Genomic DNA, 14,073 nt, shown 5'->3' on the forward strand with positions numbered 1-14,073 from the left:
GTGGACTACGACCCTCACCAAAAAGCATGGACTGCATCGTGGAAGTGGACAGAAGGAAGGGCGCCAACCGAACTCAAGAATAGCATTGCAGACTATTCGATACCCGACAAGGCCCGTAATGAATACGAGAAGGAACTTGAGGCATGGATCCAGGATGGATGGCTGATCCCCTACCCAACAAGCTGGGACCACCCAAGGGTCTGATTCCCTTAATGGCGGTAGTCCAGCATAACAAATCAAAAGTTCGTTCGGTGCTGGATTATTGTGAACTCAATAGATACATTGAGACGTACACTGCCGATGCTGACGTGTGCGCCAGCAAGCTGAGAGAATGGCGCCAGAAGGGCTCCAATGTGTCTATAGTAGACTTGTGGAAGGCTTATTTGCAGGTGCGAGTTGATGAGACATTGTGGCCGTTCCAGACAGTGTGGTTCCAGGGTCAGAGATACTGTTTTACTCGACTTGGCTTTGGGCTGAATGCGGCACCGCAAATCATGAAGACCATTGTAAACGTAGTGTTGTCCCAGGAAAAGACAACTGAGGACGCATATCGGCCTATATTGACGATGTGTACGTCAATGAAGATATACAATCTGCGTCGCACGCCAGAGAAAAGTTAGCTCAATTCTGGTTGGAGTGCAACGATCCCGAACGTCTGAGGGATGGAACATTAGGATTGGACGTTTGCGGGAAAGACGGTACCTTACGATGGAGGCGTGGCAGTGAGATTCCAAACATCCCTGATGTTATTACGCGGCGGACTATTTTTTCCTTGTGTGGGAAACTTATTGGTCACTTACCAGCGTGTGGCTGGCTCCGAGCAGCTGTGGGCGTCATCAAACGCAGGGCAAGTTTAGTAACTACAGGTTGGGATGATATATATGATGATGCTCTTCTAACTCTGATGACGACGGAAACCCTAGAGAGAGTTAACAAGAGGACCCTGCCCGTGGGGAATATTGTGTCGATGAGGACACTGTGAATGTGTGGGTTGACGCTAGTTCTTTGGCATTGGGAGTGTTATTGGAGAAACGTGGAAACGTAATTGAAGACGCGTGCTGGCTGCGACCCGTGAATGATGCTCAACACATCAACCTGGCGGAACTGGATGCTGTTGTGAAGGGTTTAAATCTGGCACTGCAAGGGCAGTCAAAGAAGTTGCACTTGTACACGGATTCTCTCTGTGTCTACCACTGGGTGTCCGACACTCTTTCGGGATGAACGAGAGTCCGCACTAAGGCAGCCAGTGAGATTTTAATCCAGCGGAGGCTAAACACCCTGAAGGGTTTGGTATCTGAGTATGACCTGTCGGTGAGTGTAACGCTCGTGGCATCACATTGTAATCGTGCAGACCACCTAAACCGTGTGCCTCACAAATGGTATGAAGCTGTGAAGACAGGTGTGGAGTTCGCTGCTTGATCTTGCGCAGTTGGCGCGATTAGCTCTTGCCAAATACAAAGAATTCATGTGCAGAGTGGACATTCAGCTATCAAAAGAACTCTGTATTTTGCGAGGCGTGTGGACTCGGCAGTGACAAGGGCGGATGTCAGGCAGATCATCAAGCACTGTGAGGCATGCCAGTCAATCGATCCTGCACCTGAGCAATGGCAGAAAGGGCGATTGGAGGTTGAGCATGTGTGGCAACGATTAGCGATTTATATTACCCATTAAAGTGGTAAGCCCTTTCTAACCCTTATCGAGTGTGGACCCACTCATTTTGCGGCGTGGCGGCAAATTACCAGGCAGGACTCAGCGAATGTTGTCTGCCAACTGTCATCTATATTTTCTGAGCGAGGTGCGCCGGAAGAGATATTGACGGACAACGATGCTGCTTTTTGTAGCCACCAAGTTCGGCAGTTGTTATATGAGTGGGGTGTCCGACTACGACTGCGATGTGCTCATGTGCAATCAGGGAATAGCATTGCTGAGAGGAGCCATCGCAGCATCAAGAGAATTGCTGCCAGAAAGCAATGCACCATTACGGAGGCCACGTATTGGTATAACATCACACCAAAGGATGGGAAGACACTAACAACAGCACCGGCCAATGTCATACACACATACCGTGTTAGGATAAAGGGCATTGACACTGTCCAGCCAATCGACGAGGAGAGTCATGACAAATACAAGGTAGGGCATCCAGTTTGGGTTAGACCCCCTGGAAACCGGTGCACCACCAAGTTCAAGCGAGGACGAATATCTGGAGTGGTCAGCCAGCAGTCGGTCCTTGTTGATGGAATCCCACGCTATGTGCGCGATCTTCGCCCAGCTAGTGAAGTACATCCCACAACTACAGAGAGCGATGAATCATCAGGTGATGAGCTGCTAATAAGTGAGGTCACCGAGCAAGAGAGTGGTAGTTGTAGTTCGTCTGATCAGGCAGGATCAGAAACAGAACCAGAACCACACCCAGAACCAGAACCTGAATCTGCGATTGTAAATCCCACCCTTCGCAGAAGCCAACGAACTAAAAGGCCACCTCCGGAGTGCACTCTATGTGATCATCAGATCGGGGGGGGGGTAGTACTTACCAACAAAACAAACGCCCACGTGTTTGTGCCTTGTGTAGGCATGCGCGACAACAAAACTTGGGTTTTTATAAGCGGAAGTCTCGAGGTTTTCAGGAATCTCCGAGCGCATGCGTAGGAGAAGAGATTGAGAGAGTGGTATAAAAGGCAGGTCGAGTGAGAAGGTTGTTGTTGTTGTTGTTGTCATTGGACGTTATAGTAACGCGTGCGTTAGCAATTGATTAAGAAGCTGTTTTTTTGTCTCAAGTCGCGCACCTCGGTGAAGGTCATATAAGTCGTGCACCTCGGTTAAGGTGAAGGTCATAGTTATTATCTTTCCTAATACTCTAATATATTTTTCAAAACATTTTACATTAATTTAGACCCTTACTTTCTTTGGTAGTTTTTATTTTTTGGCGTTGTGGGTGTGTTTAATTATCCAGATATTTTTGTTACACTGCGGAGAGCCTGTGTTCACCGCGCATCGGAACGAATAATATTACGTCGTGAAGATATATGGCCTATATATATATATATATATATATATATATATATATATATATAAAATATATATATATTATATTATATTATATATATATATGTCAAACGCTGTATATAAAGTGTGTTATGCATATATGAGGAGTTGTATATATAGTGAATTTTTCTGTGTTGTCTAATGCAAATGCTTATATATATATATATATATATATATATATATATATATATATATATATATATATACATTGTAAATAAATATAGTTCAACAGGTCATACTCAATTTAACAGCAAACATTTCTTCAACAACAAAGGAGCGAAATATCTTCTGGCGAATTATATCTTGCCAAACAGGGAAACATTGCCTTCATTTATCTGGGGTCTGGCTTTATAAATCTGCCAAAACTGAAATGAGAATTTCTTCCAATGAACAACCAGCAATCTTCGGTTATGTTTTAAAACCGCTTTTATTTCACTTAGTTGTTATTGTTGGAAGATTGCAGGATGGTCTTAGTCTCTGCTTCACCTCCGTACATAACAATTACAGACCCTATCCTCAACACTCCAACTCTCTTCTTCCGTGTACCCTTTTTTTTGTAGCTCAGTCAACTTCTAAGTCACAACTCTGTTCGTATATACGTTACCATTACTCCTTGCCGACCTTACTCGACAACGCAATAACTAATACGTTATCATCAGTCATGTTTTGACTCAAATTTATTTTTTAGTATTTGAACACTTAACTCCCAAAGCCTCATTATTTCCTTGATTTTTTCTAAATAATTTACAAAATATTCCTCCTTACAAAAACGTTTTCTCTGCATACTTTTTTCTACATTACAGTTACAAAACAATAATAATGTTCATTATCTAACATTTAACATGTTTTTAATAATGATAGACCATGTTCTCAATCGATTATAGGCAAGTCCATTCGATCTTACCCAGCATAAAATGGCACACATAGTGTGCATTGTACGTTTACTAGTCCCGTACATATCAATAATTCTTTGATTTATAGAGAAAATTATATATGAATACAAGTTAATATTTGTTATTATGCAACATTTTGATAAGCTGCCTTTTATGTGTATTATTCGGATTATTCGACGATTTTTCCTGATTTTTGTTTTCACACTATTTTGTTTAATGTACGCTTAAAACTTCGTGTGCATATCTTTTAACTAGGAAATATATTACCTAACTTTGAAACAGCTTTGGTCTTGTAAGAATAAAAAGTGCACAAGAAGGTTTAAGCAAACATATAGTTTTAAAACAGAAGAATTAAAAAATATATACAATGAATTGTTAGCAGCGAGACTGCTCTGTCTTACATTGAGAGCTACCTGCTAAAAATATTGACTTTCTCTAAGAGTAAGACGTACTGGTAGAGTTCATGAGTGCGAGAAAATAAAGATGGTAATTAACTCTTTCATTAAATACAGTGAAGTGGATTGTTCGTATTCCTTAAGCCATGTATGGGAAGAAGTTTAAAATGATTTTTAATTTATCTTTAGTTAGTAATTTAGTTTAGCCTGTACTGTTTATTGAACTTTCAAACGCTGGAAGAATTGTACTTAGGACTAATCGTTAAGTTTAATCGCACATTGTGTCACAATGTAATACTAAGTTTGCAATATAGATTTATCGGATAAAAATGTTGCGAATAGAGAATTCAGGAACTTAGGCCGGTCGCTTATAGTGAGAGTTGTAGCCCAATTTATACTGGTAAAACACATTGTAAATCCTTTATACGCCACAATCACGTTGACACACTGGTTATCACTAGCTTACTGAAGTTAAGCAACGTTGAGCCTGGCGAATACCAAATATGTTTCCATTTGGAAAGGCTATGCACTGTATGTGCCGAGTCGTAGAAATTTCCAGGTTAGTAGCTTAGGGCGTATTAGTTCAATAGGAGATATGCACCCCCCAATATTTGTTAAGACATGCATCTAGAAGACGGAAACGTTGATGTTCAAACCTGCAGTTTACTGTATACTGTGTCCTGTGGAAGTCAGCTGAACCGAAACAGTTTATCGGTAAAACCAAAAAGTGTGGTTGGTTCTACACGAAGCCCTCACTGATATTAAACAAATTACCTCTGTGGATTTCTGCGCAACTTAGGTATTTGTGAAACATTACTACTTAGTATACAACCTTATACTTCGGTATTTATAACACCAATAGTATTTCAAATATAAAAAACAATACAAAAATTAAAATGCATGTATATTTTGGATGTATCTAATAATCGCATAATGTGATATAAAATATTCTGTGCAGATTTTCAGTACCTACAACTAGTGCGATCAATACATTATTTGAGCTAAATAAACTAACATAATCTATTTATAGCAATTATCTATGGTTAATTGTTATTAGTATATATATATATATATATATATATATATATATATATATATATATATATATATATGCACACCTTTCTATATACGAGCGTTAACTAAGATCAATTGGAGACAGGACTAATAACATTAAATTAGCAAATTTAATGCATATAATTTTTTTCTACATAGTCACCATTATTATAGATGTACTTTTGCCAGCAATGAGGTAGTGTTTGTGTAGGGACATTCAGAACGCGCATTGCCACTCAAATCTATGTCTCGGCCTTGGCTTCGGAAACGGTCAATACGTGATGATTAGTGTTAATTGGTATTTCTTTTCTTTTGTATGAATGGATTTAATGACACAACTCTGCTTCTGACGCGCTTATATGATGATAGTTGCTATCATAAAGTCTAACGCCGTCAGTATCTGCGATGGAGAAATGAAACATTCATGTCATAAATGATTAGATTCAATGATTATACAAATCCACTTTGCAATCCCCTCTGCTTAATTCAAGCGGAATAAAAATAGCAGAGATTACTTTTGGTACATTCCTCCTAATATATAAATTAAACCATGTTAATTACATAAATATGTCTCAATTTGAACAAAGATGATGCAAGCTTATCATGCCAATAGCTATAGGAGCCATTGCATTTTTCTTTTGTATATTTTATCCATCTCCTTATCTATTTATTCATCTGTCTGTCTAGCTGTCTGTCTACCTCTCTCTGTATCTCTCTCTCTCTCTCTCTCTATATATATATATATATATATATATATATATATATATATATATATACATACACGCATAAATATACATATGTGTATATCTATTTTCCTTTATATCGTTAATTTTATTGGCATTATTTTTCTTTATTAGTAGCCATTCTTCAGATAATGCAGCATCATATTTCGTCTTTCTCGTGCCGTTCATCTTTCATACGACGGTAACCTTTCTCTCTCTATCTCTCTGCATCACTATCTTTTTTCTATTCACCTCTCTCCTTCATTTTTTTCTTTCACTCTTGTTATTCTCTTCAGATCTATATCTTCCTTTTCTTTATAATTATAATGGTTTCTTTGTTAAGTGCCTTTTCGTTATCATACAGAATCCCATCTATCTTCCACATAATTACATTTCCCTCGCTCGCACTTTCAATCAATCCTTCGTCTACACTCTCCGTCTATCACGTGTATACGTCATGTATCCGACTTTCAGTCGTTGCCTTTGTTAATATAAATGCAAAAGTTGCAGATATAATAGGATTGTTCCTTGGAGTACGGCCATAGATTGCAACAATGTACACATGTTCATTGATCTTAAACTATAGATGACGATACGAAGAATATCTGATAAAATGTTGCAGATTGAAGTTAGTAAAGGAAATGAAAACAAAATCGACTATCAGATGATCAGTTTACAAATAGGGTAGACATCCAATTATATCATCAATGAAGACGCATTAAAGAAAAGAGTCGGTTGTAGCTTTAAAAAGCAGTCAACAGTAAAACCCGATGTTGTGTTCAGTGTTATAGAAGATAAGAATAGATAGCTCATATATATATATATATATATATATATATTTAAATATATATATATATTTAAATCTCCGAAACAGCTACATGGTAAGCAGCTGATGATCCCCGTTTTCTATTTACAGAATTTTAGTAAAGGTTTTCTCTCTTCATCCTTATGTAGTTAAATTCTGTTTTAAAATTAAAGACTTATGTTAGTTAAGGCCTTTTTTCCTCATTACTATATAAATGAATTCTCTTTGATCATTATAAACTTTGTAGAAATCGTATTATGTAGATGCTTAGTCTCCGATAAATTAAAATAATTATTTTTTTCCTTTCGGGAATCTAAACTGCATTCTTTATTTTTTATTTTTGCATCTTTTTATTCAAAGCTTCTTTAGACACTATATATATATATATATATATATATATATATATATATATATATATATATATATATATATATGATTGCAACGTCTTCTCAGACGAGTGTTACTCCATTGGTTACTGAAGGTCAATTTGCCCGAAGATAACTTTTCAATCCTGCCAGCGATTTGCACATCCTCAGGCAGACATCACACTGAAGACGGTGAACTCGTATCATCGTGCATTTCATGTAGTTAACAAGTACTGCTTTGGACTACATGCTCTCTTGAGCTTCGCTCGGTATATCTGTATATCAGTACCTTCCACTGCTTGCGATCATGCGCTAGGGGCTCCCATCTTTCAACGGGATCATGAAATCTCACAAGACTCTTTCTGATGCTATCACGTAGGCGTTTCTTGGGGCTTGTTCTGGGATCGTTTGTCAAGAAAGGCTCACCATAAACAACTGTTTTGGGAGTCGACAGTCATCAATCCGGATAAAAATATCTTGCCACACGCATCTGGTTCTTAATAACAACATCAGCATGACTGGTTGTTTTGCCCTTATTTGAATCATACATATAATGTACAAAACTATCCCACTTAAAACCAAGAATGTGGCTGAGGCAGTTCTACCTATGACCGGGACAATGCCCATGTTTCAGATGAAAAGAGTAGGGATGGCACTACACATGTTTGATATACTGGCATTTTAGTTGTCAGAGTTAGATCACCATCAGACGAGACGCTATTTTGTAACCTACCAAATGCGTCTGATGCTTTGTTGATTCCTCTCTTATTACCGCATCAAGAGTGCCATCATTTGACAAGGTACTACCAAGGTAAACAAAAAATGTGTCGCTTTCCACAGACATATACAGTTCCACATACAGATCACCAGGAGTGGGAGTACATATTTTCTTAATGCTAACTTTCAGTCGGAAGCAGGTACAGACATTCGTGAAGAGATCCATCACTAATTGCCTATCTAGTGGGGAGGGTGTTACCAGGTCAGCATCATAAGCATACAACAGTTCCCTAACAAGTTCATCACATACAGGTGTTTTGGGCTGGAACTGTTTGAGGTTGAATACCTTTCTAGTCTTTCGGAATCTAATATAAACACCAATATCACAATTGCGGAAACCATACCCGAGCACAGCAATCATATAGAGCAAAAACAATGTTGGTGCACCCATATAACCCTGCTTCACTCCATTATTTATAAGGGATTTCTTCCGAGAGCCGACAATTGAAGTTACGCAACCTTTCATACCATGATGAAGTTGCTTGAACTTTTCCATAAAAGCAGGTGTATAGACAATTTTTTCGAGTACTTTCCAGAAGTCCTCATGGATAAATGTGTCAAACGCCTGGGTTAAGTCCACAAACAACTGTCAAAAGGGCACACGCTGTCTAGCAGAAAAAAAAATATATCCATGGACCCGCGTCCATCTCTAAAACCTGACTGGGTTTCCGGAAGGATGTCAGGACAGATATACTTCTCTAATCGGTCTCGCAAGAGCCATGAAAATACCTTTTCAACCGCAGTCAGTAGCGAGATATCGTGATAATTTCCACAATCATACCTTGAACCCTTTTCTTTGTGCAACCTAATCAGGATGGCATCTATCCAATATTGGACAACTGGGTCACCCTACCATACTGACAGTATCAAAGAGTAGACCGCACAATGTAGATTGATACCACTATGTTTCTGCAGGTCAACATGAATCCCATTTCGCCCAGGTGTGTTTTTCGAGTGTATCAGTTTGCTGCAGTCAACTATTTCTACGAGAGTCGGCTCAGCATCCATTCCGTACGAAAGGAAAATTGAGGGATACTTTCTATTGCGACAACATAAACATTGGATGGGTTGTGAAAAAGATCCTGGAAGTGTTTATGCAATCGATTCATAATTTTATCTGAGGTTTTAAGCAAGGGTCTCCCATCCTTCGCTAGTAGTGGTGTAGTTAGAGGATTTCGGACATAGGCATTACGAAGCAAAGCGTAACATGTCATAACATTATTATGATAGTAGGCAGTCTGTATTTCCCTGGAGAGGTCAGACCACCCCCTTTTTTTCATTTGGCGCACACAACACTGAACCTCACTCCCTATAGAAGAGAAGTAGGCAGCGAAAGTTGGCCTGTTCAGAGGTGACGTCGAGAATTTTCAATAAAGCTTTCCGCTTCTTATCAATGTGAATGTTAATTAGATTGGAGTTATCAGCAAAAAAATCTCGATATCTAGGAACCTTCAATCCAAGAGTTTAAACACCTTTTCGGTTCATTGTATTTTTTACTGTCTTCCAAACACAATCTGATACGTCCACCTTGTTAAAAGCAGATTTCAAGGAGCTTCGTACGAATGGATCATTGAATTTAGAGACATCAATACGATTAGGAACTTTGACTCCATGGAAAGCAAACGTCTTGCAAATAGTTATTTTGAGTGTAGCTCTGACAATTAAATGATCAATACCACAGTCGGTACCACGCATTACTCTAACTTTACAAACATTACCGAGATCACCCCGTCTACACAGTATGTAATGAAGCAAATGACCATGTTTAGACTGGGAGAGGAACCAGGTCTCCTTGTTTTTCTAACGAGAAAAACGTGTTGATAGTAACAAGATTAAGTTCACTGCAAAGATGGAGGAGCAGCATATAATTTGAATTGATTCTGCCAATGCCATATGGATCCAGCGTAGACCAAGTCTCATTGTCTGATTTCACCCGTGCATTGAAGTCGCGAAGAACTACCAAACTCTCAGCACTCTCAGCACTTGGCAAATTGATGATAACAGACCAAATCATATGATAAAAGGAAGTAATATCGTCTTCAGACGAAGTAAGAGTTAGCATATAGTTCCTGCTAATATAGACAGCCTTTATCCGCGGGGTCCTGACCAGCACGTCAAAGGCAGTTTTGTTAAGGACGTATTTTCTTGTCCCCTCCCAAATTCTTGGGTGGGCAGTGCGATCCTTAAAAGGCTACTCAATCACTAAAAAGCTCCACCGAACACAGGACCGCCTTAGTATTTTTGCGAAATCTATATTAGGATAGTGTTTTTGTTGCGTATGGGCACGTCAGTTATTATATGCTTCTAGCTTACAAGGCCTACACGCATCTCAACTTTTTCATCGTCAGAGGACATTTTGTAGACAAATGTCTGAGGGAGTATCTGTACAAATATGTTATTACAGAGTTTTAGCTTTGTACGACAACTAAATCTCTCCCTCGTGTGATGCAGCAACAACCGAGAGCAAGAGAGCCAGCAACAAGCCACACTGCAGACCATCTTAATGTGCGTATTCTCTTCCGCTTCATGTTTTTTTAATAAGAGATTTGCTTTTCCTAGACACTTTGCCTTCACTACGGCTTACAGGAGCCCTCTCCACCCAATTCTATATCTGGGACTTACGTTGCTGGGCACGTCAGTGGGCCATGCGTGCCGCAGCTGACAGTAACCAAACTTCTTTGGGGATTTCTGTCAGAATTACCTCACCCTTAGCCTTTGGTTACAGCACCTTGGCCCACAAGGTAGTGGGGGTCCATTTATACGGCGCCGGACACACTCTGTTCATCAGAGCCCGAAGAATGAATAAATAAAAACAAATCCAAACCACACGTTACGTAAAACAGTCAGTCATGAGTTGCGGTGTTTGTGCAAATATCAAACTGAAGGAGCACTCAAAGCGGCAGAATTCCCCAATGACCATGACGACGGTGACAATAGGTCCAAACGAATTAATTTAATCATGAGTAAATAAAAACAAGTTTAATACATACGAGACGTAAAACAGACAGTAATGAGAAGAGGTGTTTGTGTAAATCTCCAATTTACCGTTTAAGACGGTAGAAAATCTCAATGATAATGTCGACGGCGTTGATGGGCACCATTAAATTAATTTAAACACATATACACAAAAATCCAACACACACGACAGATGAGCAAATATATATATATATATATCTATATATCTATAAAAGTGAAACTGTCTGTATGTCTGTGTATATGTGTGCCTGTGTGTGTACATTTCCCTACGCAATAAATCTGTAAATTTTAAGTCTTCAGACTCGAAATTAGATATACAGGGTGCTGAGATTTGGAAAAATCGATGTGATCGGTTTTCGTCAAGAAATTTGGCAATTAAGGGGTAAAAGTTCAACGATTTTACCTTTGAGAGCTCTACCAACTTCCTCCGACAATTTTTGGTCTAAACACTTGCAATTTTAGATATAGGTTCATTGGACATGGATATAACTTACTAACTCGATTAGAGCCCCAAACAAAAAAAAATTAAGGGGGCATAATAGGGGTCAAAGTTAAACAAAATTGACCACTTTTTTTTGCTCAACATACATCTCCATATACCTGGGCAACGCCGGGCACCCATGCTAGTATATATATATATATATATATATATATATATATATATATATATATATATATATATATATATATAGTACTAGCATTGTGCTCGGGATAGAATTAGCATTAAAGACTGTTCCACACTTCAAATAGTTCTATTTACACTGAAATCAGTGAAATTACACATTAAAAAAAAGATTAATTGCATGCTCAAATCGAGTACCATTTACGTTGAATCGGTGATAAGCTTCACATACCTAACCCAGAAGTTTAGTTCACAATTTATTGTAGTTTATATAGCACTGTACCGAACCTATGGTTGATTTTATAAAAGAATGTTTATATGATAGCTTGAATTAAAATTTAAAAGTTAAGTGGCATACGTCAATAATGCACTTAACAGAAACATTCATTTGAACGTGCCCCTGTCTGCTCAAAGCACTTATTGTTGATTTATACGCCGTGCCTTCCTAATTTTACGATACCAAAACTCATAAAATCTACTTCTGTTGTTAGGTTGTATCAGTGTAAACTTTGGTCAAAATCGAACTGTTCCTAATTTAATAGGATTTCTCTTATTATGGAACTTTATATTTATATAGGGTACTTTGATACCACACTACAGAACACTTTCAGACAAAAAAAAGTGTATTTTTGTGAGATTTTAGAAAAATCGACGCAGCCGTTTAGGACACCATATGGAAAAACATTATACAACCGCATGGAGAGTGCCGATTATATAAAAGTACATTTATAACATGGTCATTACTTTTTAACTATGTGATTCCACTTCAAACCTCTTGATCCACACGCTGTCATCCACCATCGCAAAGGAATAAGCATATAAAAAGAGCTCGTCAATTCTTTAAGTGCAAATGAAATGTATTTATTCGTGGTTCCCCCAAAACAACACACTCATTATATTTTCCAATTCTTTCGCACACACATGTGCTTTTTAAAAAGGCTCTTTCTTTCCGCCATTTGTCCCTGGCGCCACCCAGCGCTCTAGCACACCTGTGTTTCCACGTCATCTTTTCCAGAGCACATCGATTCTCTCTCGATCACGTAGAGCATCTTCTCTCTTTTTCTTGTGATGCAAGTTCCCGCACGCTTGCTAATTTGCAACGTGCTTTAACGGTTGCTGCTGCTAATATTTTCGCTAGCCAGCTTTTTCCAGCTTCCGCTGATATTTGAACACGTGCCCATACGATCTCTGTTACAGGTATATGTTGTTTTTACGTGTGTCTGTTTACAGATCGTATATTGAAACACTTCTAAAATACTAGCTGTGATATATAGTTGTGCCATCTACACAGTCTTCTACTTTTATCAGCTTCCTTCTTTCTATTTTACATAGAATCAGTCAGTATCGTATTTTGTGTGTAATACGCTGTGTATTTTCATTAGTTTTCTCGTGTTTTTATCAAGAAGTCTAATTTCGTCATTAGTCTATCATATTAACGCTTTAGTGTGCCTTATTAACTATACTGCCCGGGGTTTTATTCCTTTATTAACCTTCGACTGCATAGTATTCCTCCCGATAGGTTCCTCTTACTTTTCGTGTACTTTTTTTCTACTCTTCTCTTTCATTTCTATAGATTTAATAGGGTTATTCCAGCAGGCTTAGATATTTGTACAGGTCCTTCTCAGCGAGGTGTCTCACCTTCTCTTCATTGGGCATCTCCGTACTTCTACTGTCTAAAGTTTTTTTTTCTTTTTTATAAATTTAGCAGCAATACACATTTTTTCCATTCAAAATTTGATTCCAGTTTACTGGCTGAATATTCTGATTTGATCCTGTTAATCAGATTGTCCTTCCCATTTGTCCCTGTGACAAACTTTCTCAAGTCATTCATATACATGAGGGAGGTTATTCTTTGTTCTTTCTCTGTAAACTTGTAACCAGCATTACATCTCTCAAGCATGTAGTTTAGTGGCATCATGGCTATGTTAAACAAGAGTGCTGATAGCGGGTTTCCTTGAAAGATGCCTATCCGTATTCTTATCTTACCATGTACTGCTATCACGCTGTAAGTTCTAATCTACACGTTTCTATTGCTTTTCGTAACTATATTAGTAATCTTATCGGATATCTTGTGCATTCTTGGGCATTCAATTGTCCATGCCTGTGGGATTCTGTTATACGCTTTCTTGTAATCAACCCATTCCATGGCTATGTACCTTTTCCTATTTATTTACGTTTCACGATCTTTGAATCTATGTATAATAAGTCTTGTGCCCTTTATTCCGCTTTTCCAAGCATCTAAAGGGGTCTACTTATCTGAACTGTATGTCTTTTCGTAATATCTTCAATTCACTCATTGTTTAGGGTCCACATTATTTGAATTCCCAGCTATTGAAAATATGAATTGATATATTATTTGCTATTTAATATACTTTTATGGTTTATGTTAAATTTTTTCACATAATAAGTGTGTTCTAGCTAGT

Source organism: Euprymna scolopes, chromosome 8, assembly GCF_053919585.1.
Source record: "Euprymna scolopes isolate OS-2025 chromosome 8, ASM5391958v1, whole genome shotgun sequence".
Lineage (NCBI taxonomy): Eukaryota > Metazoa > Mollusca > Cephalopoda > Sepiida > Sepiolidae > Euprymna > Euprymna scolopes.